This window comes from Micromys minutus (assembly GCF_963924665.1).
Source record: "Micromys minutus genome assembly, chromosome: 1".
In the NCBI taxonomy this organism is placed as follows: Eukaryota; Metazoa; Chordata; class Mammalia; order Rodentia; family Muridae; genus Micromys; species Micromys minutus.
The window spans coordinates 107,674,707-107,699,877 of NC_137969.1; the positions used below are offsets into that span (position 1 = coordinate 107,674,707).

At 44.1% G+C, this 25,171-nt stretch overlaps 1 protein-coding gene across 2 annotated transcripts in view; it reads left to right on the forward strand.

Moving 5' to 3' along the window:
• ATXN1 (ataxin 1) overlaps positions 1-25,171 on the forward strand; it is a 393,467-nt gene that overhangs the window by 105,755 nt on the left and 262,541 nt on the right. For both annotated transcript variants that reach the window (XM_080933829.1, XM_080933830.1), the window contains exon 3: positions 4,335-4,463. The gene's annotated coding sequence lies outside the window, so the exon portion shown is untranslated. The remainder of the gene's footprint in view (positions 1-4,334; positions 4,464-25,171) is intronic.

Consider the following 25,171-nt stretch of genomic DNA (forward strand, 5'->3'; position numbering starts at 1 on the left):
ACTTCTGATCCTCCTGCCTCTACTTTCTGAGTGCTACAGGGACCATGGGCCACCATATTCCATTTACGAACTGCTAGGGATGGAACTGAGATGCTGGACGAGTAATGACCTAACTAGGCTTCATGTCCAGCCCCTTTATTTGTAGTTACAGCGACACCAACCAGCAGACAAGCAGAATTTGTCAATGAAGTTGAACTCAAGCCTGTTTCTCTTACTGTTGGCAGTGCTGCTGAAGGGTGTAATGGAGAGAGGAGGCAAGCTGGATTTCCCTTGTCTGGGAGCTGGGGGTGTGGTTTTGTGGTAGAGTACCCACCAGCATGCATGGAACCTAGGGTTCCATCCCGAGCAATATAAAACCATCTCAGTGCAGTGCTGAGGATGGAGGTCAGGGCCTCCTCTGTCTAGAAACATGCGCCCTACCACTGGGCTTTTTCTCCACCCCTACTTATGAAGTTTGCGCTTAAAATGAAGTTTCAGGGGTTTGCTGTTGTTGCTTTGGTGTGACTCTATAGCCCTAACCTATTGCTCACGACATGCCCAGGTAGAACTGAGCAGAACTCACAGTAGTCCTCCTTCCTCAGCCTCCGTATTGTTTTCTGGGATTGTAAGTAAGTGTGACACTGTCCAGCTCGGTGGTTTGCTTTTGCAACCCATCACAGTGTACGTAATTGAGGATCAGCAGGGAATCACAAATGAATCGTTTTTAATTCCATCCCCACTGGGATATGCAAAAATGGAAACTGCTGTTCCCTTGGATTCATGGCATGTTCTCTCTCTCTCTCTCTCTCTCTCTCTCTCTCTCTCTCTCTCTCTCTCCCTCTCCCTCTCCCTCTCCCTCTCTCTCTCTCCCCCTCTTCCCCCTTTCTCCCTTCCTGTCTCTGTCTGTCTCTTTCTGTCTCTCTCACCTCTCTGTAATACCCTGAGTGCTACTTCTCCAGTCTCCAGATACATGGCTTTGGCAGCCAGTGAAAATCCTCTTCTACCACCCCAGCTCCCACCCTCTCCCCACACACAAATAGATTTCACTGATAGACAAAAGCAAATCTGAAAGTTGAGCCCTGTGCATTAATAGAAACGTGGGGACACTGGTGAGTTTCTTTAGTTTAAAGCCACCTTCTATTACATTAATGATTTCAATATCCTTTAAAAGTCAAGGAGAACTGAAGGCGCCATGCCTGTAATCCCAGCGCTTGGGGGATAGATACACTGGGCTACATTAGGAGACAGGGGCCAGCTTTGGCTATCAGGCAAGACTGTGTCTCAAAAGAAAACAAAAGGGAAAGAAATAAATAAGTCAATTAATGGAAATAGTTCAACCCAAAGTCTAGTCAGGGTCCTGACTCACTTCCTGTGTCCTTAAGATACATATGGTGCTCTCCAGAGCGGGTGGGAGATTCATTGGAGAAGTCAAATGAAGTAGTAGAGAACTTGTCTAATTCTAAAAGATCCAGATAGAAAGTTGGTGGCCATGATAGAGAAGGCAGGAGCTATTTTTAGTTTCAAGAAAAAAAAGTTTGATGGCTGCTGATAACTTTCAAGACAAAGTTCCTCTCTCCTTTCTCCTCCAAATTCTGTCTTTCCCAAGACAGTTTTTCTTTGAACTTAGAGGATTATCTTGATTTGTGTCACTGCTGTTACTATATACTGCCGCCGCCGCCGACTGAGGGGTAAGTCACAGTTCAAGAAAACTGCTCAGAAAAAAAAAAAATGAATGATGCTCTTCTAACCCCACCTTCTGTGGGTATCCATACCCTCTAGAAAACAAAAGGACATTTTTGGCTCTTGTCAGATGCATTTCCAGACTGGACATGCACTGCAAGGCACAGAAGCCAATTCACTCGGCTGAGTGTTGACCAAGAACCCCACAGTTTCTGTCTCTTGGCAGTTGGAATTGTCCACAGGATTCTAACTAGACACCCCCCACCTTGATGTCCTCTTAGAAAATGTTGACTGTTCCAAAAAGCAATAGCCTGGAAATTCTTTCAAAGGGTCAGTTATGGGCGCTCACTCAGTTGTTGGGAGTGTTTGCTCAGTGTGCAAGATACCCTGGGTTTGATCCTTAGCAGAGTATAGATCGAGCGAGGTGTTAACCGCAGCACTAGCAGAATACTTGAGACTCTGGAGCAGGAGAGCAAACAACGCTAGCTATCCCAGTGACCCGGGTGTACGTGGTAGTTTACATCTCTTATAAATGGAGCAGGTGATGAAGGAAGCTCTTCTGGGATTCCCAAAAGTTCACTTAGCATTACCTGTGGTGACCAGGCATTGCCTTAGCTTCCCTAACATTCTCAAAAGGAAAATGGTAATGAAAGGCAGATCTGTTCACACTACTGCCAACAGCTAGGGCTGGGGAGAGTCTCATTTCATCCACCCTGTGCCTATGGGGAGTCATGACCCAAAGACCAAAACATGGGAGATGAAATAGGTTAAGAGGTCCTTTCATGTGATGATCTGGGGGCCTGGCCCTGGGTTGCTTCCATCCTGTGTTAGAGGCCACTTTATATTCAAATTTGAGCCAAAGAAAATAGGACATTAAGACCCATTTGGGGCTGTTGTTGTTGTTGTTTTGATCTTGTTGTCATCTTTGTTTTGAGGTCGATTTCTGTTCTCTTGTTATATGGCCCTGGCCACGCCCAACTTGCAATGTAGACTCTACTAGCCTCAAATTTGCAGTGACCTTTTGACTGGATAGACTGTAGTCATGCATCACCATTTCTGGCCTTTGTTCCTGGCCTTTGGGGGGTCAGATTCAGCCCTGATGTCTGCCCACATGCTGGCTGAACACACTAAGCCTTATTATAAAATTTGGGATAAGAGCAGAGTGTCTGCGGGATCTCTTCTCTAACACTCAAAACTACAGTTTCAGTCTGATGAGGTCACCATCATCAGAACTGGGTGAAAGCCCTCCCTCCCACGGGCTTCCAAAATAGATAGGCAACTATTGCAAAGTTAAAAAAATTAAAGGGGGGGAGGGTTGCAGACTCCTTTGAAGTCAACCTCCAAACTCTCAAGTAGCCACTGTCAAAAATCAAAAACAGTAGGATTTAACCATGGTTCAGGAGAAGCTGGAACCATAGCTGGGGACAAAAGAATGTTAAATACAGCTCGTGAAGGAAAAGAATTTTCCAGAATGGCTGTATGTTAGGCGGTTCCAGTGTAGGCCTCATCAGCTGTTCCCCGACAGGACGAGGAATCATGAATACCTTTAACATTCATCTCATACTCACAATGTACAGTAATTAGCACTTTGCACCCTGGGAGAAGATGGTATTTATCAAGAGGCAGGTGGGGGGAAACCCATCAACTAGCCATTTGGAGTACAAAATGGAAATCTCCTTTCTCCTGCTATCATTTTTCTGTTCTATCCTAAAAGCTCTAAAATATTAAATAGTATATAAATAGAATATTGAATAAAAAATAATATTTGCTCATCAACCAGATGGATGTCCATTCAAGCATGAGTGAGCTTGGAACAGGAATGGTTTGGGGTAAGTCACCCCAACGCAGTTGGCATTTACATGTTTTTAATTTCATGTGGAGTATGTATTTTGGTGTGCTGGGATATTTTTGTGAATAAGATTCATTTTTCCCTATACCCCAAGCAATAGGATGGTCTTAAAAATGTTTTCATGACAAAGAGCCATGAAAGTAACCAGATTAACTTATATTCATTTCTCAGCATTTCAGGATAGAAGGCCTGAGGGGAGGCACTGTTAAACAGAATGCCCTGTGTAGCTTATACTCATCTTGAAGTCCTGATCCTCTGGCCTCTGCCTCCTGAATGCTGGGCTTATAGGTGTGCAACATCACATAGAGCAGTCTCAGACTGGAACAGGCTCAATAAGTGATTTTAAAACAACAACAAAAAACAAAACATCTTCTAATTTCTACCCTGGATACTTTACTTCATTCAGTTGGTAAACTTGATATTTTGCAAGCACATGCCTACTGGAAAACACCATCTCCCCCAGCATGGTTTGCTTTATTCATATTCTCTCTCTCTCTTCTCTCTCTCTCTCTCTCTCTCTCTCTCTCTCTCTCTCTCTCTCTCTCTCTCTCTCTGTCTTTCTGTCTCTCTCTGTGTCTCTCTGTCTCTCTTTCTCTCTCTCTTTCCCCTCCCTCCCTTCCTCTCCCTCTTCCTCCCCCTCCCTTTCTCTCTCTCTCTCACACACACACCACTATAGATAGTATGGGTGATGGCTTCGTTCAGCTGATTGGCATGCTTGTTTGACAGTAGGAGACAGACATTGAGAATACCCAGGGATTTCCCCTGTATAATCACCAACTGCTTGAAGTGGCATTTTCCACCCTGACTTGCTGTTTGGTTTTCTTAGATTGCAGCATCCTGGAACGGAATGAAAGGATCTGTGTTTAGACGGCAAAAGTAGGGGTTCAGTAGACCCTGAGCAAAATAGAGTGGACTTCAGCCTGCGTCAATGAGCTTGGAACAGGAATGGTTTGGGGTAAGTGGCCCCACTGGGATTGGCATTTATGTGTTTTATATTTCATGTGGAGTCTGGATTTGGTGTGCTGTGATATTTTAGTGTATAAGATGCATAGCTTTCCCCCCTATAGCTCAAAGCAATAAGACCTCAGGGAAAGACAGGTGTAGTTAGGGAAAATGAAACAAAACAAACACCAAACAAGCAGTAGCAACAACGAAAACGCAGGTGCCCACACAACTCTACACACAATTAATAATCTGTGTGGTCATAGGTTTCATTGTAGCCAAATTCATAAGGGATTAATCAGTCATACAGAGGAGGTCTAGCTGTCAGGCTATAACCTTATACAATACCATAATCAATCGGTATTGGGGCAGGCAAGGTGGAGCTATCATCAGTAGTTTCCAGACCACATTTAACAAGTGCTTCTTCCTGTGTAGCTAGAAAACATGGGGTACAAAATGGTCAGTTAAAAGAAGTATATAGTATGTGGTTTATGATCAGGACAGTTAGTATCCACTTCATAATGTTTGGTCTGTTCTTCATGTTGGCAACCTCTTGGTTCTCACTCCCACTTTCCTCTAAAATTTACAATATGTTGTTGTGAAATATAGTGACCATCCTGCCTGTAGGATATAGATTTTGGCCCTTCTATTTCTTGGTGTTCTTGGTCCCCTGAGTGACAACCTTGGTCTGAGTCACAGTCTGAGAATTCCAGGCTTTAAAGACATATATTTTTTAATCCAAACTATATACTAAAACAATATATAGGTTTCTCTGGATGCCTTTTTGGCTTTATTCCTGGAAGCAAGCCTCAGACTCAAGCCTGTTCAGTACCACCTCTGGTGGAGGGTGTTAGAGAGTTGGCACTTGCTATGACTGGATTGTAAAAGTGGAGGTGTCCTAATGATCCCCCTGGCCTCCTGCAAATCAAAAACTCAGTGCCTTCTGGCACAGTTAAATAACCAGGTCTTCCATTCTCTCTGGTGGAATTTATTGTGTGCCTGGGGCAAACTATCATTTGCAGGCAGTTGAGGAGGTCATCCTCTGAGCAAGTGTAGAAGAAAAGGGCCAGTCCCCAAGGGACTCATCTCTATTATCTTTTGGTGATGCAGGGCATTCAGATTTGGTGGTTAATAATTTAATTCCCTTGTGACACCAATAAAGGAGTGTTTCATGAATTTTGCATTAAAATAAACAAGGCAAGGGTATTTTAAACTCTCACATCCTTCCTTCCCTTATTTTTTGTTGAGGTCCCAGATTGTCATCACTGTGTAACAGGATGAATGTAAGCTCTTTCACTCCACAGAGCCTCAAACTTTGCTTTCCATTGAGAAAGAATGATTTCTTTTTTACTAAACATCTTCTTCCTGAAAGCTGAGCTTCGAACAGCAGTTTAAATGACGGTCACATGTCATTCCTGTTAGCAGCTGGCTGTCTGCCTCAGAGTGGCACATTATTTGGGTTTCATAACAGCATTTTCTCTCTCTAACAACTGTAAAATTATGAGGAGCAGGAAACCACATGAGTTCTGCTGAGTGGTACTGTAGACTGGGTGTGATCTGGAGACACCAGGTTATGACTGTCCTGGGGCGGGTGTTCTTCCTGTCTGGTGGGGTATTCTAGCCCATATATTTTCCTCATGTGTCTACTGTGTTCAGGGGGCCACAGTGAATCACAAACCTGCTGAAGACATTTGCTGGAGGTTCCCTATGGACAAGGCTTGCCCTTTAGAGTTCATTTATAAGTTCTTCCTGAGTTCTCAGATGACTCAGGAGAGATCTTCTTGATGAACATCTGTGAACCTCAGGCACTACATGAAACCATGTGTTTGCTGGTACCCCATTAGGTTGCAGCCAATGTAGCATAGGAACCCATGTCACAGACCAGTGTTTCTCAATGGTGGTCTTATCTCAGGACCTCCTACATCTGATTCACCAGGATGTGGTTATTAAAGTTGAAGACACAGGGACACCAGGCTGAAGAAATCAGAATTTCTGGGCTTGGGGAAGCTTGAATGGCTTGCACCACCTAACTCTTTGCCTATTGGAGTTTTTAACAACTGTCTAGGGACTAATTATGAATATTTTCCTTGACCTCTGCCCACAGCAAAAGCTGCAGGTCTGAGTACAATGAAGGTCCTGGTGAAATGGTCCCTTATTGATCTTGGCAGCATTCGCCATGGGTGTTGTCACATTTACCTTTTGATTTATCAATTTTTAATTACAAAGGTGGAGGGATCCTGTTCACCCTTTGGGGAAGGGAAATTGTCATAAAAACTCTCAGAAACCCAGTTCCAGCTAAACGCACAAAGCATCCTCTACCCGGGGCCAGAGGCTCTTGGAAAACACTCTATTGTCTCTTTCTTCTGTCCCTTGTAACAGCAGTAGGTCCTGCTGAAGTCTGGGCTCATCTACTCAATGCTGGGCAACTGGAGAAGAGCCACAAAGGAGTAACCAGCTCCCTAGGTCCTCAGCTGCCTGCAGCAGATTATTCTGAGTTGTATCACTTCCTGCTGCTGGTTAGAGTGGTAGGAGAGCCATCCTTTTATGGAAAGAGACGAAGTTAAAACCCAGCAGCCATACATCATAGACCCACAGTAGCGGTGACTGAGTCTGGCTTTGAATATGAGGTTAACAGATTACAGTGGTGACATTTGACTCCCCTTCCTTCTGTTCTGCTCCCCATCCTAGAACCATGGTGCAGTCAACCTGGGTTTGCCTGATTCTGACGAAATCTGTGGTGTCCATGCTTCTGGCAGAACTACTCAGTGGTTTGCATACAGCCCTAGTATATGGGTCTGACAGAAAAAAATGATAATGCCCTCCTTGTTCAATGAGTGGTTAATGTGGCCATTGGGACGGACAAATCTGTTAAGATAACCATTGCTGACTGGATATCAAGAAAAGCAAACTCAGTTTCTCCTACTGTCTGTTCCAAGGCAGAACACATCTGCAAACATGTGTACAAGCCAAACAACCTACTCTGATGGCATCAGGTGGGGTCAGTCTTACAGCACTGCCTAAGTCACAAGTTAGGTTATTTCACCGGGGGGTTCTGGCCCCACCAGACATAAGGCAGGGTTTCTTGTACCTCCTCCCTGGGTTTGAATGAGTTTGCTAGATTGAGTCACAGATGTCCAGGAAATCCTTTTCTTTGCTGTGATAACACTACTGTATACCACGGCTGACTGTGCTGGCATGTTATAAATGGCATTGCAAAGAAGAGGGTTGGGGTTAGGATGAAGAGCTGGGTGGGGAGGGAGGGAGGGAGGGAGGGAGGGTGAGAGAGAGAGAGAGAGAGAGAGCCTCTGCATTCTCAGGGTGGGCTAACCTACAGTATCTTCCTCAAACGCTGCCCTTTGCGTTTTTATGGAAGCCTTACAGTATGAGAGTACACATAACCTTGCTGGCCACAGATCAACTCAGTCCCCAGCTCCTGTGAGATTGGAAGATAGGCTAAATGACCTAACCTGTAAATCTAACTTTCGTGTATCCCGTAGAGAAGCTCTGGGGATATCAAGTCAATTGATTCATGTATCAAAGGACATTGATGACTTCCACGAGTTTTAAATGTTGTAAGCCAGAATATGGAGATACATAGCAAAGGTATATTTCACAATACCATAATTTACCAAATGCATCTCATTTCCTTTTGATACTGGTGTTGTGTTACCTACCCATAATCCCAGTGTCTATGAGACTGAGGCAGAGATTGCCTGGGCTATCTAGTTAAGATCAAGTTCTAAAATATTAAAAAAAAAAAAAAAAAACTTTACAAACTTTTCTTCGCCTATTACTTGGCCACAGTTTTGCCTGTAGAAGGCAGGCTGTTCATGAATTAAGTTTGTGTGAGAAGACACACTTAAGTACAATACCAGAAAAGTTATCTACTCTCAGGTCTCTGTTACAGCTTTAGTTTTGGTGCTGGGATGGAACTGTGTACATGTTAAACAGGTATTCTGCCTCGGAGATATACCTTTCTGTCTATATGTTGATATACCATTCAATCTAGGAGATTAGAAAGCAAAAAGGTGAAACTGGATAAATTCTTCCCATATTCTCTTAAGTATGGGCAAACGGTTGTGGGTTCCCAAAGTAAGGCCAATTGCAGATGAGTCCCTTGAGCACGAATTCCATGGAGACCTGGCTGGATTTCTCCAAGTGTGGTTGTTTATTTTTTTTTTATTTAAGTGGGTGTACCTGTGAGTTGCAGAAGAGAAGTGCCCTGGTTGCCATCTGCAGGACAGAAATGTATAGTTCACATACATACACTTGAACCTTTCTTAAAAGGCTCTCAGGGAGTGGAATAACCAGTGACAGAAAATGTAAACCGTTGTGGTTTATTTGACTGTCAGATGGTTTGAGAATAGGGCTGGCTGTGTTGCCAGCCATGGGTCGCCTAGAACTCAGTATGTAGACCTTGCTGGTCTCAAACGTCTCCTTTTGCATCTGACTTACATGTGGTGAAATTGCAGGTAGGCACCATCATAGCTAGCTAGCATTTCTGAGTTGGGGGGGGGGGAATCTTTAATAGTACATGAAATATGCCCTTCTTAGAAGCCACATCTCTTTATAAGTGGGCAAAAGAAAGTCAGCCTCCCCCTTTTTAATATTTATTTACTGACTATATATAAGTACACTGTAGCTGTCCTTAGACACACCAGAAGAGGGCATCAGATCTCATTACGTATGATTGTGAGCCACATACACATTTCTGGGATTTGAACTCAGAACCTCTAGAGAGCAGTCAGTGCTCTAAACCACTGAGCCAACTCTATAGTTGAAGAGCTGATCTTACAAGCAGAGCACCTGCCCAGTGAGAACCCATGGGGCTCCGGCCACTTGCCACAAAGCAGCCTTGCTAGCTATCTAAGTTTCAGAGCAGCACTTATCCTGGGTACTGCTTTGAGAAAGCAAGAGTCAGTAGGAAAAGATCCACTGGTAATCAAACATGCCTATAATCCCAGCATTTGGGAGGTTAAGACAGGAGGATTACCATGAGTTTGGAACTAGCCTGAGCTTTCATAGTGAGTTTAAAGCTAGTGTAGGCTATAGTGTAAGAATCTCAAAAGACAAAACAAGAACCAGTATGCTAACTGTCCTTACTGCAGGCATCTTTAGAAAGTTCTAGAAGGAGATTGGTTCCACACACCCTTAAGCCAGTGTTCTGTAAAGCAGGACCTAGATTCTGTTAGATGTGTTAGGACTCGCTGTTCTAGCCAATGACATCACAAGCTTCTAATCGCAGAAGTCCTTCTGAGAAGCTTGCATGGTGAAGTCTAGCTTTGAGCAAAAGCATACTACTTTAAGAAATGGAATGGATTTACTTAAAGCAGGAACCGGTGAAGCAGGTGTTGATTGATTTGATGGGTTCTTTTCTTTACTGACAATTTTCGAGCTTTGAAGGGAGGTATTTTCTGTGCATCAAAAGAAATTAGAATTTTAACTACTGCTGCCAGTGCAGATACTGTTGGAAGAAATGGGAAAGCCACATCTTGTTACTTCACATGCTTTCCTTGGTGTGTGTGTGTATGTGCGTGTGTGTGTACACTCATGTGTGCACATGTCCGTCCTTCTGACTGTCCATCCGTCTGTCTGTCTGTGTCTCTGTGAATGCTGTGGTGTGCGGTAAGGACTTCACCACTCTGTGCCAGTGAATTATAATTCACATTCCTATCTCCTCAGATCCCGAACTCAGTTCCTTCCAGATCCCTTCCTATGGCTCTAATCAGAAATCTCATGGACCCCCTTGAACTTGAACTTGAGGCTAAGTACAAAGTTGAAGTTATCACATTCACTTCAACTGGCTTCTCATTTAGAGATTCAGATCCCTTGGCAACTTGAACCCTGTCTGCTGCCTGGCACCTAGTCGTCCTGTTCTTCTTCCAGTCCCCGATAGGCAGTTTCTCCTGGGAATGAGATACAGTTACTGCCTCCTTCCCCTCTCTGGCCCGTGCATCATTTCAGGCCTCAGTATTACTTGCTGGGCTCCTGTGGTACCTTCCAAAACAAACATTCTTTTCCGTTGCTGTCTGTGCATCCTTAGATAGGAGCTCACGGGAAACGCAGGCTGCCCTCCATCTTGATCCCTCTGAAGCCAGGATGACATTGAACTTGTGATCCTTCTGCTTGTTTTCCAAGTGTTGGGACTACAGCTGACTACCCATGTCTGGACTTTACGCAGAACCGAGGATTAAGCACAGGGCTCCCTAACACACTAGGCAATCACTGGACTACCCACCGGCTCCTCAACGCTTACTCTTCTTTCTCAAAAACTGTAAAACAATGTTTCTGACTAAACCGTTGTGTGAAGATGCTTCGATTTAACGTTAAATTATTTAAACTAATCAACCTAGGTTAAACCTTTGGTCCTAGAATCCTTAACGACAGACAGAACCACATCTGTTCTCTTGTAACCAGGTCTGTAAAGTTACTAGGAATTGCCTTGCTATCCGTTCCGTGACATCTAGGATGAGAGCCGCCAGATCAAGTACCAGGACTAATGGTACCCGCCGTACTGGCAGCGTCTCGGGACCGTGTGGAATTTTTAAAGCGAATTTAAAAAGTCAAGACTGGATAACATTAAAAAGGTTGACGTAACATTTTCAGTTTTGAAAGGCTACCCTGCTCCAGGAATATGCTGTTGCTTTCTCCCCCCCCCCCATCCCCACCTCCATTTCTAAGAATTCTATTTGGCTAAAATACCAAAAGAGAAAAAAAAAATCTTGGCTTAAGTAAATGAAAGGTCGTCTCCAAAATTAATTTTTATTCTCTAAGAGTTCCTTTACAAAAAAAAAAAGCAGGATGGATTTAAAAAATATATTACATTAAAAATGTCACTCTAAAACCTCACATTTTATATCATAATCGAGCATTTTTGGGGTGGGTGGTCTTCTTTTGGCAGTGAGTCTGTGAGGCATGTTATATGTCTTTTTGAATATTACCTTTATTTATGTGTGTGTGTGTATACATGTGTGTAGATGTCCTTGGAGCTAGCTAGAGTCACAGACAATTGGGGCACCCTTTCACCCTAATACCAGTGCTGGGGATTGAACTTGTGTCCTGTGGAAGAAGAGGGAGTGTTCTTAACCACTGAACCATCTCCCCTGCCCCTAGTTACATGTCCTTTAAGCTATATCTTCATAATGGAGGGAGGGGGCGGGTGATTAATTCTGCAGTACACATAACAGATTTTTCCTATTAATTCTTTAGTTGGCATCAGTGAGCAGGAAAGATAAATCCGACCTTGAAATTTCTCAGGTGTTTTTATTTTCATGTTTTGCATGACGTTCTGATGCAACATTCGGTCTCTTTGTCTATAACATCAAGACAAAAGTTGGTCTGTTCCTGGATTCATTAAGGGGTCAGTCTTCCTGTGCTGATTATAAACTGACTTGGACCCATGCAATAGCACACCATTCTATAGCATGCCACAGAATTCGACACTCATCTGTCTTACACAGTTGAAGTACTAAAATGCAGAAGTTTCAGCATTCTTTTCTCAATGTTTTTAATAAAGTATTTATTTTGTGTGGATACACACACACGTGCACATACACACATGCACATACACATATAGGAGTGTGCATGTAGTATAACTCCAGAGTGGAGGTCAGGGGATAACTTGCAGGAATTAATTTTCTCCTACCACTATATAGGTCCTGAGGCTTGAACTCAGGTCATCAGCTTTGGGAGCAAACACTTTTACCTGCTGAGCCCTCTCGCCAGCCCTAAGCAGATTACTGTTCTTTTCCAAGCATTGCATTCCATTAAAATCTAGACCTTGAACTTCAAAGATGACTCAGGACATTTAGCTTGGCTGAGGTCAATGAGCTCAGACTTGCATATTACAGCTTTGTTATTCTCTGATGTGCTGTCCAGTGACTAAGGGCCTCTGTTACCGTTCATTCACGTTTGAGGACACATTGAGTCTACCCTTTTGTGATCCCCAGTACCTCCTACTGGACACATGGGAAGCCAGCAGACTCCTGCCATTTCTGTTACAGCTTCACCTGCTTCCCAGTGTCGTAGGCTGTTATCCGGAACTGCCTTCTGAAGACTGTCTAGTCCAGTCTGTACGGTGACATTGTGACTACAGGCGATCCAAGAATGCCTGGTGTCAGTTAGCACAGACAGAAGCATCTTGGAGTGGGATGAGGTCCTGACTTCTCCAGTTAACTCCCTCCTTAAAACACCCATTGTCGTAGTTTCAATTAGGGAAGGCAAGAAAGAGGTGAAGGTGAGAAAGAAGCAAACGAAGCTCTAAGTATGAGGTACTGTCCTCACGGCCGTGGCAGGGGACTTAACAGAAGCAGCCTACGGGCAGAAGGACTTAATTTAGCATGTGGTTGGAGGGTACAAACCATTATGGCGATGAGGCCTAGCAGCCAGGTCAACTCCAAGCTGGGGCAAAAGGAGTTGGCTGCACCCAGTCAGGAAGCTGAGGAGATGCCATCCGTGCTCCTCACACTCACTCCCTTTAATTCTGCTGAGCACCCCAACCCATAGAAGGGGCCCATGTTCCCGGAGGAGGGGTGTCTTCCTACCTTATTTAAGGTTCTCAGGAAATGTCCTCACAGACATACCCAGAAGTGTGACTCCTAGGTGACTCTAGCTCCCAGCAAACCGTCAATCAAGAGTAAGTGTGCATGCAGTCTTCATACAGAGTACTTTGGTGCTGCATATTGAGCAAGCTGCTAACCTCGCTAAGCCTCAGCTTATCCATCTTAAAGATAAGCAAAAATAAGACACTTACCTACCAGTGCTGTCAAATCCATCTGAGGTAAGGGATTGTAAGGCTTTCCCCCAAATGTTGGGTTTTTGTTAACATTCTCGCCCAGGGAAAGGCGTGAGTGAACCTGATTAGACAAGATGAAGCAAACTCGTGGGCTCACAGATAGCGCGGATGAGGCAGCTGTGAAAGATGACGGGAAGCCATTGTGAGATGTGGAAAAATATCTGTTCACTCAGAGAGGATACATACACTGGCCCAAAGAAATGACTCTGTGGAAGTCTAGATTAGTGTGCCGCTGAGCTTCTATGGGCTTCTTGTGGAAGCAACAATAAAAACTGGAAGAGCGCACCCCCAGAGGATTCCCAACAAAGCTTTGGAAAGAGCCCTTGGCACATTGTCCAATCCAGTCACCATATGTCTTAGTTAGGGTTTCACTACTGCGGACAGACGATGATGAGTTTATAAAAAGATAAGGAAAAGATCTGTCCTGGGATTCAGCACCAAATATTATGAAAAAGATAAAGAGAGTGGGGGGATATGTTTAATGGAGGTGTGGTGAGGTATAGGGGAAGGGGATGCCTGCTGGGCCCGTGTTGGAAATCCTTTCTCCCTGAGGGACCAGCCACACCATGGTATAATCTAGGATAGAGTTTATTCAGGGCGTGGGGAGGGGAGTTAAGAGAGAGAGAGAGAGAGGAGGAGTAGAGAAGTAGAGACTGGCATGTAGAGAAAGAAGGGGAAGGGGAATTCGGGAGAGGAGGGACAAAGGGGTGAGAGCAAGAAGGCAAGAGAGTGAGGAGGGGCAAGCAGCCCTTTATACTGCCAGGTAACTGTGGGGTGGAGTTGCTAACAGACACCATGTCCAAGGCAAGTCTTTTAAGGACAACATTTAATTGGGGCTGGCTTACAGGTTCAGAGGTTCAGTCCATTATCATCAAGGCAGGAGCATGGCAGCATCTAGGTAGGCATGGTGCAGGAGGAGCTGAGAGTTCTACATCTTCATCTGAAGGCTGCTAGCAGAATTCTGGCTTTCAGGCAGCTAGGATGAGGGTCTTAAATCCACACCCACAGTGACACACCTAATCCAACAGGAACACACCTAATAATGCCACTCCCTGGACCGAGCATGTGCAAATCATCCCACTATATAAGTTACTCTTGTACATGTGTCACCTCCTTCCATCCTCACGGGATGTCTGAAAGACAGATATTTACATTTAAGTTATATGTTAGTATAGTGACAAGTGCCCTTGGGACTGGAGCGTGTGACCTAGCTCACGGATGATGAAGCTAGGATTCAAACCCTCAGTCCTAGTTTTCCTGCTGTCCTCAGTGTCCACACAGTAGTTTCTTCTCCTGGCTTACGTTCTTGTTGCTAGGCAGTCAGCCTCTTGCTCTCCACCAAAGCCCCACAAGGAAGTGATCGCCGTTGCAGAGGTTGATGGGAAGGAAATTGTTTTCAACCGTCCTCAGGACCAGCGCTAGTCTAAGTGATGCTGCTTGCAGGTGGCCCTTTGTAGGAAGCAGTCGAATTAGCCACCGGTTTGAGCCCAGCATCTTAGACTGAGCCTGCAAAGTGAGTTTGCCCTTCACAATAAATAGATTTGGGAGTGAGTGCCTAGCAGGAGCCCTGGATATTTAAGGCAAGCACTTTGCTTCCTCCGTCTGATTGAATCCAGATTCATTAGAGCAATGAGCAGTACGGCTCTGGTATCCCAAGGCTGCCTGGTTCCTATAGAGGAAGCTTAGATCATAGTATTAAACGTCATGGCCATTGAAGCCCAAGAAGATTATTATGTAAATGAGCTAAATTTATATTGGATTTATAGTATATTTTGCAAGATATGATTCTGGGTTGTCTCTGCTATGCTGATCTGCTCCATGATTTGCTAAAATATCAAATCATTTGAGTGTGTCTTATTTGGGAGTCTTAGTTGGCAACCATGCTGGTGTGGGTTTACAGGCACTTAGCTTATCCGCAGCTGTACCCACTTTGCAGGAATGGATATAGCTAACTCCACCTGATTGCTGAGTAGTCAGACTAGGATCACCTCCAGTCTTACTTGGAATTTGTCTGATTTCATTATCTCGAGAGGAACAATGAGCTTAGAACATTGTCTAGAGACTCAGTTGACACTTGTGAACATGTAGTTCAGACATTCAAGCTATCCTTAATTCGATCATTTTATTCTATTTATCTTTGTATCATCTATCTGCCTATCTACCTTCTATGTGTTTATCTTTTATGTGTCTATTATCTATCCATCTATCTATCTATCTTCTATGTATTTATCTTCTATGTATCTATGTATCATATGTCTGTCTATGTATCTATCTTGTATGTATGTGTGTGTGTATATTTTATACATCTATTTCTGTATATATACATATGCACACATATGTACTTTCACTTTAGACGGGGCCTCATATAGCCCAGTCTGTGTCAGCTGGCTATAGTGCAAAGGACGACCTTGAGCTTCAGGCATCCTATCTCTATCTTCTGAGTGCTGGGGGTATGAACAAGTGCCACCACACACCATACCAGGGCTTTTTCCATGCTAGGTGAGTACTCTACACACACACACACACACACACACACACATGATTTCAATTAGGGCGATTATATTTTGTATCCTTTGATCCAGGAACCCATCAAAGATACCATAATACCAAGATGCTGGAGCCGATTATACAGTATCACCCAGAATCTGCAGATGCTTCATGCATATTCCCCTCATGGGCTTTAATCCACTTCTAGATTACTTATAATATCTAGAGCAATCTCATTCTTAAGAAAATACTTGTTACTTAGTATTATTAAGAGAATAATGATAAAAATACTCTGCAGAAAATACAGTTGCAATTTTTTCCTTGTAGATCTTTTCTGTTTGCTGTTAGTTGAATCTATAGAAGCAGGCTCCCTGGATACAAAAAGCCAACCACACACAGATACACACAGACACACACCACAAATACACACACACACCACAAATACACACACCACAAATACGCACACACACCACAAATACACACACACATACACACACACATACACACACACCACACAAATACAGACACACATATTACACATACACATACCACACACACACATGCACACACTCGTGCACTCGCACACCATTCTCACTGTTGTTAAGTATGCAGTTCAGTAGCATTGTGCACATTCCCATGGCTGGGCATTGATCATCTCTTATCTACTCCAAGGACTTCCATTATTCCAAATATAAGCTGTACCTATTAGACCATGAATTTCCTACTCTTTCCAGGCCAGACTGGGCTGGAACTATATAAACCAGGCTGGTCTGGAGCTCACAGAGATCTACCTGCCTCTGCTTCCAAGGAGCTTGGGGTAAACTGTATAGCTAACATAACTGGCTCTTCTATTCAGTTTTATCTCTCTATGCATTTGCTTTTTTAAAGATACTAGTCAAAATTATACAATATATGTCCTTTTTGGCCTGTCTCCTAACTTCCATTGTTACTGTTCTTTATTTTTTTTGCTTGTTTGTTTGTTTCTTATTTTATTTTGATTATAATCTAGGGTCACATTGCATACCCTAAACAAGTGTAGAACTCACAGTACATGCAAGGCTGGTTTTGAACTCAGGTTCTCTTGCCTCTGCTTCTTGAGTGCTGAAATTATAACCCTAAGCCACTATGCCTGACTTGTAGCTCACTTGTTTAACACAGTGTTTTTAATGCAGCATCCAATTTTATTTTTTAGAGCATTTGCTGTCAATACTTGATTGTATAAATAATTACTAATGCATTATGAATCTCATTCTAATTTCAGAAGCTAGGCTTTATCAGAATCTTGGAGAAGGAAGTACATCAACATTTCTTCTTGTTAACTCAAGAAAACAACACCACACAGTTTCATGTTCCTTCCTGTTCATCCTTGGCTCTGATTTCCTCTCATATTTTAGCCCCTATTTGGTCTGAATTCTTTGCAGCAGTCTCCCAACAGGCTTGCATTTCTGGAATGCCTACTAGAAAGTGTTCTGAGTTCTTCAGATACCATCTTCTCCAGGACTCATATGTACCCTCCTTTGTTTTCACTTTCTAACCAATCACTCTGCTGACCTGCCTCTGTCCAGCAAAGGTAGTGATACATATGCTACCCTTGGAAATGGGTGAATCACAGCTTTCCTCACTGGTGCTGATGTGACTCAAAGCGGAAGTATTCTTCTCGGCTAGTGCATCTGTAGTAGAGATGAACACTGTTTTTCTATTTACATCTTTTATGAGCCATAATTAAAAGTAGTGTGAGTCACTGTCAGAATGAAAGTGTTATTTTCAGATGTCCATGAGAGCAGTTGCTGGTTGGAACTGAGCTTCCCTTACACCAAAGCTCTGAAACCCCACAGGAAAAGAACCCAGAGGGGTTTTACCTACGTCCTGAAAGAGGATGAGATTGGAATGACCTCTTGCAATGACAAGGCAGACAGAGCTTCAATTCGACTGCCTTCAGCCCATGGTTTTCCAGTGTCATTGACATGCTTGCTGTCCTTCTGGTCGAAGAGTCTGATCTGATCTGAAGTTGAAGTAGTTAGAGGTTGTGAATCATTTTCATCTTCATTTTTTCATCTTTATCTTCATCATTATCATCATCTTCCTCTTCCTCCTCCTCCTCCTCCTCATCTTCTTCTTCTCTTTCTTCTTTCTTTTCCCTCCCCCCTCCTTCTTCTTCTCCTTCATCTCTTCTTTCCCCTTCTCCCCTCTCCTTCTTTATCTCCTCCTCCCCTCTCCCACCTTTTCCTCTTCCCCTTCCCCCACATTTTTCTCTTCCTTTCCTTTCTTCTCTTTTCCCTCCTCCTCCCACCTCTTCTTCCTCTTTTCTGTAGTCACTCCTGAGATGTGTTGGAAGGCTGGGAACATAGCTCAGCGATAGAGCACCTGCATGGGTGGCACAGGGTCCTGGGTTTGATCCCCATCACTACAGAAACATAATGCATTAGCAAATTCTATGTCAGTGAGTGGTTCTCAAGCTTCCTAATAATGTAACCCTTTAATACAGGTTCTTCATGTTATGGCGAGCGCTCTCCCAACCATGAAATTATTCCATTGCTACTTTATAACTATTATAACTATAATTTTGCTACCCCTACGAATCATAATGTGACGATCTGATATGTGACCCCAAAGGAGTCGTGACCCACATGTTGAGAACCACCTCTGTAAGCGGAATGGATTCCAAGTGTTAGACATAGGTACAGGAACAAGTATTGCTGAGGGCTTTCTATTCTACATTGACCAGCTTCAGGGCTTCCGTGTGCCTTCCTATCACTTCTGTTTCTCACTATAGCCACCAACCTTATGTGTGCCACAGTGCTAATCCAACGCTCTTCCCAAAGAACCTGAAGATGGGTCTCCACACATGGCGCTGTGCCGTGTCACAAATGGCAGGGGAAGATAATTTCTTCCTGATTGGTAACCAAGATACACACAGTCATTCACTAAGAGTTTAGCTAAAACTTCCTGTAAATGTCTTTATTTGGTCACTCCAGGTCAACAAAATGTGTCCTAAGGAATTCAGGGTAACTAAGCAGCAAGGAGATGATAGGGACATATGTGGATCTTGGTCATCACAGGGATCTTTACCCCTGAGGTGTGGGCAGGCAGAAACTTGAGGCTAGAGTTCCTCTACTTCCAAATGCTTGCACAGGCCCTTTGGAAACCCTGTGGCTGATTCTCATGAGAACTGTATAAACTGTTGCTTCCAAACACCACCTCTACCAGCATTCTTCAACTCTTCCCCTAACTTCCTAAGTTTCAGACCTGTGGACTGAATCCTTCCCTGATAATGAATATGCATAAGCCATGCCTACGCATATGCTAATGAAGTATATTCAACTTTCTTTCATACTAGTTTGTGAAACTTAGAAAAAAAAATTTTTTTTTGCCAGCCTGCAAATTAGGAAAAGGAAAAGGCTGCATAGCGTCTCCCTCCACGAGGTGTTTACAAGGAAGCGTGTATCTTAGGTACTCAGCAAATAACACGATTGGGTTTAACTCCTAGTGATTGTGCTCTGAATTTTCCAAGCTGGTGAATCATATTTATGACTCATATTTTCAAGGGAATTCCCCCATCTGACTTTCCTCTCAGTGCGACTCGGGTGTAGCCTAGCTGAGCAAAATCGAACTGGATAGTAGTGCCTTAGCTTGTCCACCCCCCCCCCCCCCCCCGCCCAACCTCACGAAAATTTATTTTCGTTGCTACTGTGTGAGACATTATTTCTTTCTCCTTCAACATGGCAACTCAAATGTGTGTTTTCCCGGCTAGGAAATCACTTGTTGCTGGGGACTGGTTTGTTGAAGAGTTGTTGATTTCTAATGTGTAGAATTGGATTCTTCCTTTGTTTAAAACCTGAGTTTCTTTAATGTTCTAGTCTGTTGTTTGGTAGAAAAGATAATTTTTTTTTAATGCACCCAATAATCAAACAGTAACATTTCCTGCAGGAGCAACAGTGGGAGAGAAAACACTTTGAAAATATAAACCTGTTTTTAAAGGGTGGAATCAAGTACATGTCTATTAAAAAAAAGGTGCTAAATGAATCAGTGGGACCGTGTATCAGCCAATTAAGTGGTATGTAGGAATTTTATGATAATTTTGTTGCTTTGGAAGATCTCCATCAAGGTCTCTTTGACTTCTTGCCTAGCTTTATAAGTATCAGGCCCAGAAGACCGAATATTTTCCGATGGTGACTATGCATAAGCCATGCCTATGTGACATTGTAGTTGTGAGGAACATTGACAGTTTGTGTAGACAGCAGGCCCCCCGTGTGTGATGGGGAACAGGGTGACTGCCAACAGAACTGGTCCTATGCCTTGTCCACCCCAGGTAGGTCTGCTTGGCAACAAAACACTTCTCCATGACTTAGCAACCCTACAGGGTTGGGAAATGAGAGAAGCAGGGAAGACAAGGCAGCAGCGGGTGGGAAACCTGAATCCAGAGAGGAAGGAGTTGGTTAACTGTGTGGCTTTCAGTTCCTGCTCCGCTTCTCACATCGTGAGCTTGGGGAAGATACCCGTTTCTCTGGAACCCATGCCCTCCCTCATAAGAGGAAGGCTGTAGTCTCTAGGTCATGCTTGGAGGATTCCTTCACGAAAGGAAATTCTGTGTGTCTCGAGCAGAAGAAAGCAGAGCGGCGTGGGTGATGGAATCAGGGTGTACCATGGTGATGCTGAGGGTGTGGGTGATGGAGTCAGGGTGTACCATGGTGATGCTGAGGGTGGCCTAGATCCCAAGGTAGGACAGGTGACCTGGAGAAGATGGTAAACTGTTTGCCACGCAAGCATGAAGACAGGAGTCAGATTTCAACACCCTTTTAACGCATTCCCTTAAACCCAAGCACTGGGATGAGAAAGGCAGGTCTATCTCAAGGGCTTAAGGCTGGTCTAGCCAGCCTATGAATCAATGAGTTCTGGGTCCCATTGAGAGACCCTGACACCACCACTCCCAACAAGGTTTACACCCTGTGCTTACATCCCCACACAAGGATGCTCACATTTCCCATACAAGCTATGATTTCTTTCTATGATCAGTGACTTTTACAGGGGAAAACCACCGTGAGTTCAGGTGAATTGGCTGGAATCTCGAAAACACTTCCCTTGGAGGCATATTTTCCGTCCAGAACTGTGCCCCTGCTCCTTCCCCAGAGCAGCAGCCTCATCTTTGACTCCTTCCTCTGTGTGTGATTAGTTTTCCTGCTTAATCTGTCCTCTGTGTGTGATTAGTTTTCCTGTTTCATATCTATTCCACATTTGCTCTTGTCTTTCAGATGTTTCTGGAAGCCAAGGGGCACAGTCTCCTTCACTCTAAAGTCTCATTCAGTTGACTTCTCTTGCAGATTCTGGCACAGTCATTTATCTTGTCAAGGTGCCACATAAAGAATCAGCCCTGTTGTATTTGCTTTTCCCAAGAGCTCTACACATCTGAATGAGGGCTGTCATCAGCTGCAGAGGTTGGGGTGAAACTCTCTGAGTCCTTAGCCATGGTCAGGTAGCCACACACTTCTTGCTGGCCTCCTTTCTTGGGCAGTAGAATAGCCCCATGTCTCTAGAGTGATGGAGATCTATGAAAAGTTAAACCCAAGTGACAGACCAGCAGTGTGAATACTAGTGTTCAGAAAAGCACCAGCCTTTTTTTTTTTTGAGGGGGGGGTTATACGTTCCATGTGTTATGCTGAGCTGTTGATAGTGGGCATTTTCTCATCCTTAATTGTGTTTCTGTGCACTGTGCTGAGTACATAATGTGTGCTTAATATATGTATCTCACACACATACATCCCATATGTCTGATTCTCAAGACAGCTCATTGATTGTCGCTACCCCCATTTCCCAGACGAGTAAATCAAGGCTGAGAGACAGAAGTCATTTGCTCAAGCTTATACAGGAGGCCTATCGGATTAAGTTTTACGCTCTAGAGAAATCCAGGTTTAACTGGATTTCTGGTTAACTGACAACCCCATCTACTGATGATATTGAATCCAAAACTATGTAGAGTAGGTTTCTTTAGATGGGATTAAGGGATAAAGGGATTTTTGTAAGAAGAAGCAGGGCAGGATATAGCTCAGTTAACAGAGTCCTTGTCCAGCGTGCATGAAGCTGTGGGTTCTAGCCCCAGCATAGCATGAATTGGGCATAGTAGCATGTTCCTACCATCCTAGCCAGCAGGAGGTGGATGCAAAGAGATCAAGACCATCCTGCTTCACAAATATAATGAAGGGGGAGGGAAGGAGAAAGAGGAGGAGGGAGGGAAGGAGGGAGGGAGAGAAGTGGGGAGAATGTGAACAGGAGCTATGTTTAGGTTGTGAGGATTAAACCCTAAGAACCACTCAGCTCAGGTCAGTAGTCCTCCTGTCCCCCCTCTCCCAGTCCACCCCCCTTTGCAGGTTTATTCCAAGGAGCTGAGGAATGTCCCTGCCTTGGGATGACATCCAGGTGGTATAAATGGAAAAGTGACAAATTATCCCTTTGCTCTAGTGTAGGCACTGCTGTAATTAGTAGCAAGTTGGAACCTTAGGGGGGGAAAAATCTCACCAGAGTGTGAAGATGCACTCTAATGCCTTGGCCTGCAAAGTAAATAAAGTGTCACACAGTAGCCTGCCCCGAGGCTACTTCTCCTTGGGTTCCCTTTCCTGAGTGGCAGGAGCTTCACACTCTGTCACCAGCATTGCTTGGGTTACTGTTAATTAGCTCTGAGACTTGGTCTGTAGTCTGTAGAAAGAGTTCAGGACATGTGTGGTGCCCGCCCTCCTGGCCAGTGTGGAAGACATGCTTTTTTTCTATTCACTGCCTGGCAGTCGGCACGTGAGCCACATACAAGGCAGCTGCCTCTGGAAGGAGCTGAGGTGATGGCAGGTGTTGGCAGATCACATGTGTAACCATGGCAGGTGAATGACAACCACTAACAGACTCCAACTTGGGCTAGAAGTAGACCTGGGTATGTGAGCACATTGTGAAAACCATTACAAGGAAGAACAATGCAGGTAGTAGCATTTTGTTTCAATGACCTTCTCTTCCAAAACAGGAAAAAAAAAGACAAAATAACAGAAGAGAGTGCTCCTGGGCACACTGGCTGTCCTGTTCCTTGCTAGGCAGGTCAGACTAGCCTAGAACTTCCCAGTGGTCCTCCTACCTCAGCTACAGAAGTACTTAATTTCAGTGGTATGCCTGGCTCTAAATTTTTAGGTTTTTGTTTGTTTGTTTGTTTTCATTTTATTGTATGAGTGTGGAGGGTGTTTTGCCTGAATGTGTGATATTCATCACATCCATGCAATACCCTAAGAGACCAGACGAGGGCGAAAGATGCCAGGTAGCTGGAGTTATAGACTGTTGTAAGCTGCCACATGGGTGCTGGGAATCAGACTGAGGATCCCTTGCAGAAGCTGAGAGTGTCCTTAATTGCTGAGTCATTCCTTTAGCTCTAATTATTTTGTTTATAATGCTCTTTGTTTGGGATACGAATGCTGTCAAATGAGAATCTTACAGAATAAGGATCTTGACCTCTCTTTGGAAATACGAGGAGTTGTTTGCTTTGCCGTTTGGCTGTTCTCTACTCAGAATGAGCCTAGGTCTTTCTGTGTGTTACAGAACTGCACCGGTTGCGTCCCCAGCCCTCCTCTTAGTTTTTAAGATAAGTTTTGAATTTGCTAAGTTGACTGGGTCAGCTTTCGGCTCATTCCATAGTCCAGGAACATCTGAAATTAAGGAAACTCCTGCATCAGCCTCCTCAATGATGTGGTTAAAACAAGAGACAACAACAAATTTCAAAAATGAGTATAAATTATCTATCTTTCCACTCTTAAAATGTACTTGTTTATTAAAATTCACATTAGCAAGCAGTTTCTTGTTTCCTAGAAGTTTCCGTAGAGGTTTCTGTGTGGGAAACCTTAGACATGGGAGGCTGGCAGAGCATGTCTTCTGTTCTGTTGTTTTCACTCATTATTAAGATCCCTCCTGCCTTTGGGAATATGTGGTGGAAGTGCAGAGACTGTCTTTTCTATGTCGGACACCATGACACCTCCATCCTAAGGGTCCCCACGTTCTGGTACCTCTGTTCTAGGCTGCATGCTTGCCTGGAAGATAAGATAGGTTTTTAGTCACTGGGAAGAATCTTGTTCATATGAATTCAAATGAAACCATCAGAGAGCAATTCGTCTTTTTCTTCTTTTTTTTTCCTGTAAGTCTTAAGCCACACTACCATTAAAGACCTCTAATGCACAGGTACCATTAAAGAACTGTAATGCACAGGACAGATGGTCACACGTGATTCTTAGGAGTGGTCCTTGGAGCCATCGTGTATTGTGCTCCACAGTGCAGGCAGCCCTGGCCTGAGCACACTGCCTCATTCACTTTCCCACTGAGGTGTCCCCAAGCACATGGGACACGGGGCTAGGGGTTGGAGCTTCTTCGGGTAAAGAACAGTGAGTGGGAGGTGGGTAGAGATAGTACACATAAACCATGGTGCATTGACAGTCATTCAGTATGTGGTAGATACAGTGAAGCCTGTGTCTAATTTCAACCATGGGCCTAATACCAGGAAACAATCTTTGCTTTCTCATGTTCCTTCAGAGGCTTGGCATGTAGTTTACCCGTGAAACACTGAACATTACCTTCAAGAGTATATGAAGTGTCTAACGTCTGGAATCCAAATCTGAATGGTTATTGGCTAGCCATTCTCGGGATGGTCTGTGGCTGGGGTAGAAGTTTGAAATCGCCTTGGGGTTTGGGGACACTGACTTCAATCACTTAAAACTGAAGGAAGGAGGGTCCAGAAGCCCTGAAAGAGGAGCGGCTAGGCAGGTAAAAGGAAAGAAGGGCGACTGGGGATATAGCTAGGTATTGCCATCCAAGTATAAGGACCTGAGTTCAAGTTCAGTCCTCATGTGAAAAGCTCCATGGCAGTCATGAGAAGGCACATGCTTGGAGGCCTAGAGCTGGGAATGTGGAGACAGGCAGATCTCTGGGGCTCGTTGATAATCTGGATACTGAGGTTAACCTACTCAGAGCATGCCAAGCTGGTGGGGAAGGCTAAGGAATGGTACTTAGTCTGGTCTGTACACATAGTCACACACATGAAAATATCAGTGTGTGTGTGTGTGTGTGTATGTGTGTGTGTGTGTGTGTGTGTGTGTGTGTATGAGACACTTAATATCTAAGGAACAAATTGGATATCATTTGGTATTGTGTCTGTGGATGCCCATTTTTCTAAACCCATTCCTACTCATAAGACAACTATCAACTGCCTGAGGCATTGTGTTCAGGGTTCTAGACAGCTAGGTTAATGCCATACTGAGAAAAAGAATGGGCTGGCGTCGAACAGACATGAGTTCAAATCCAGGTTCCGCTACCTGTGATGTGTAAGTTCCTGGCCAAGTCGATTTCACCCTTTGAGGTCTCAATGCTACAGTGTGAACAACAATCCTGCTTCGAAGGACTGCTGTATTGAAAACACCCAGCACTGTGCC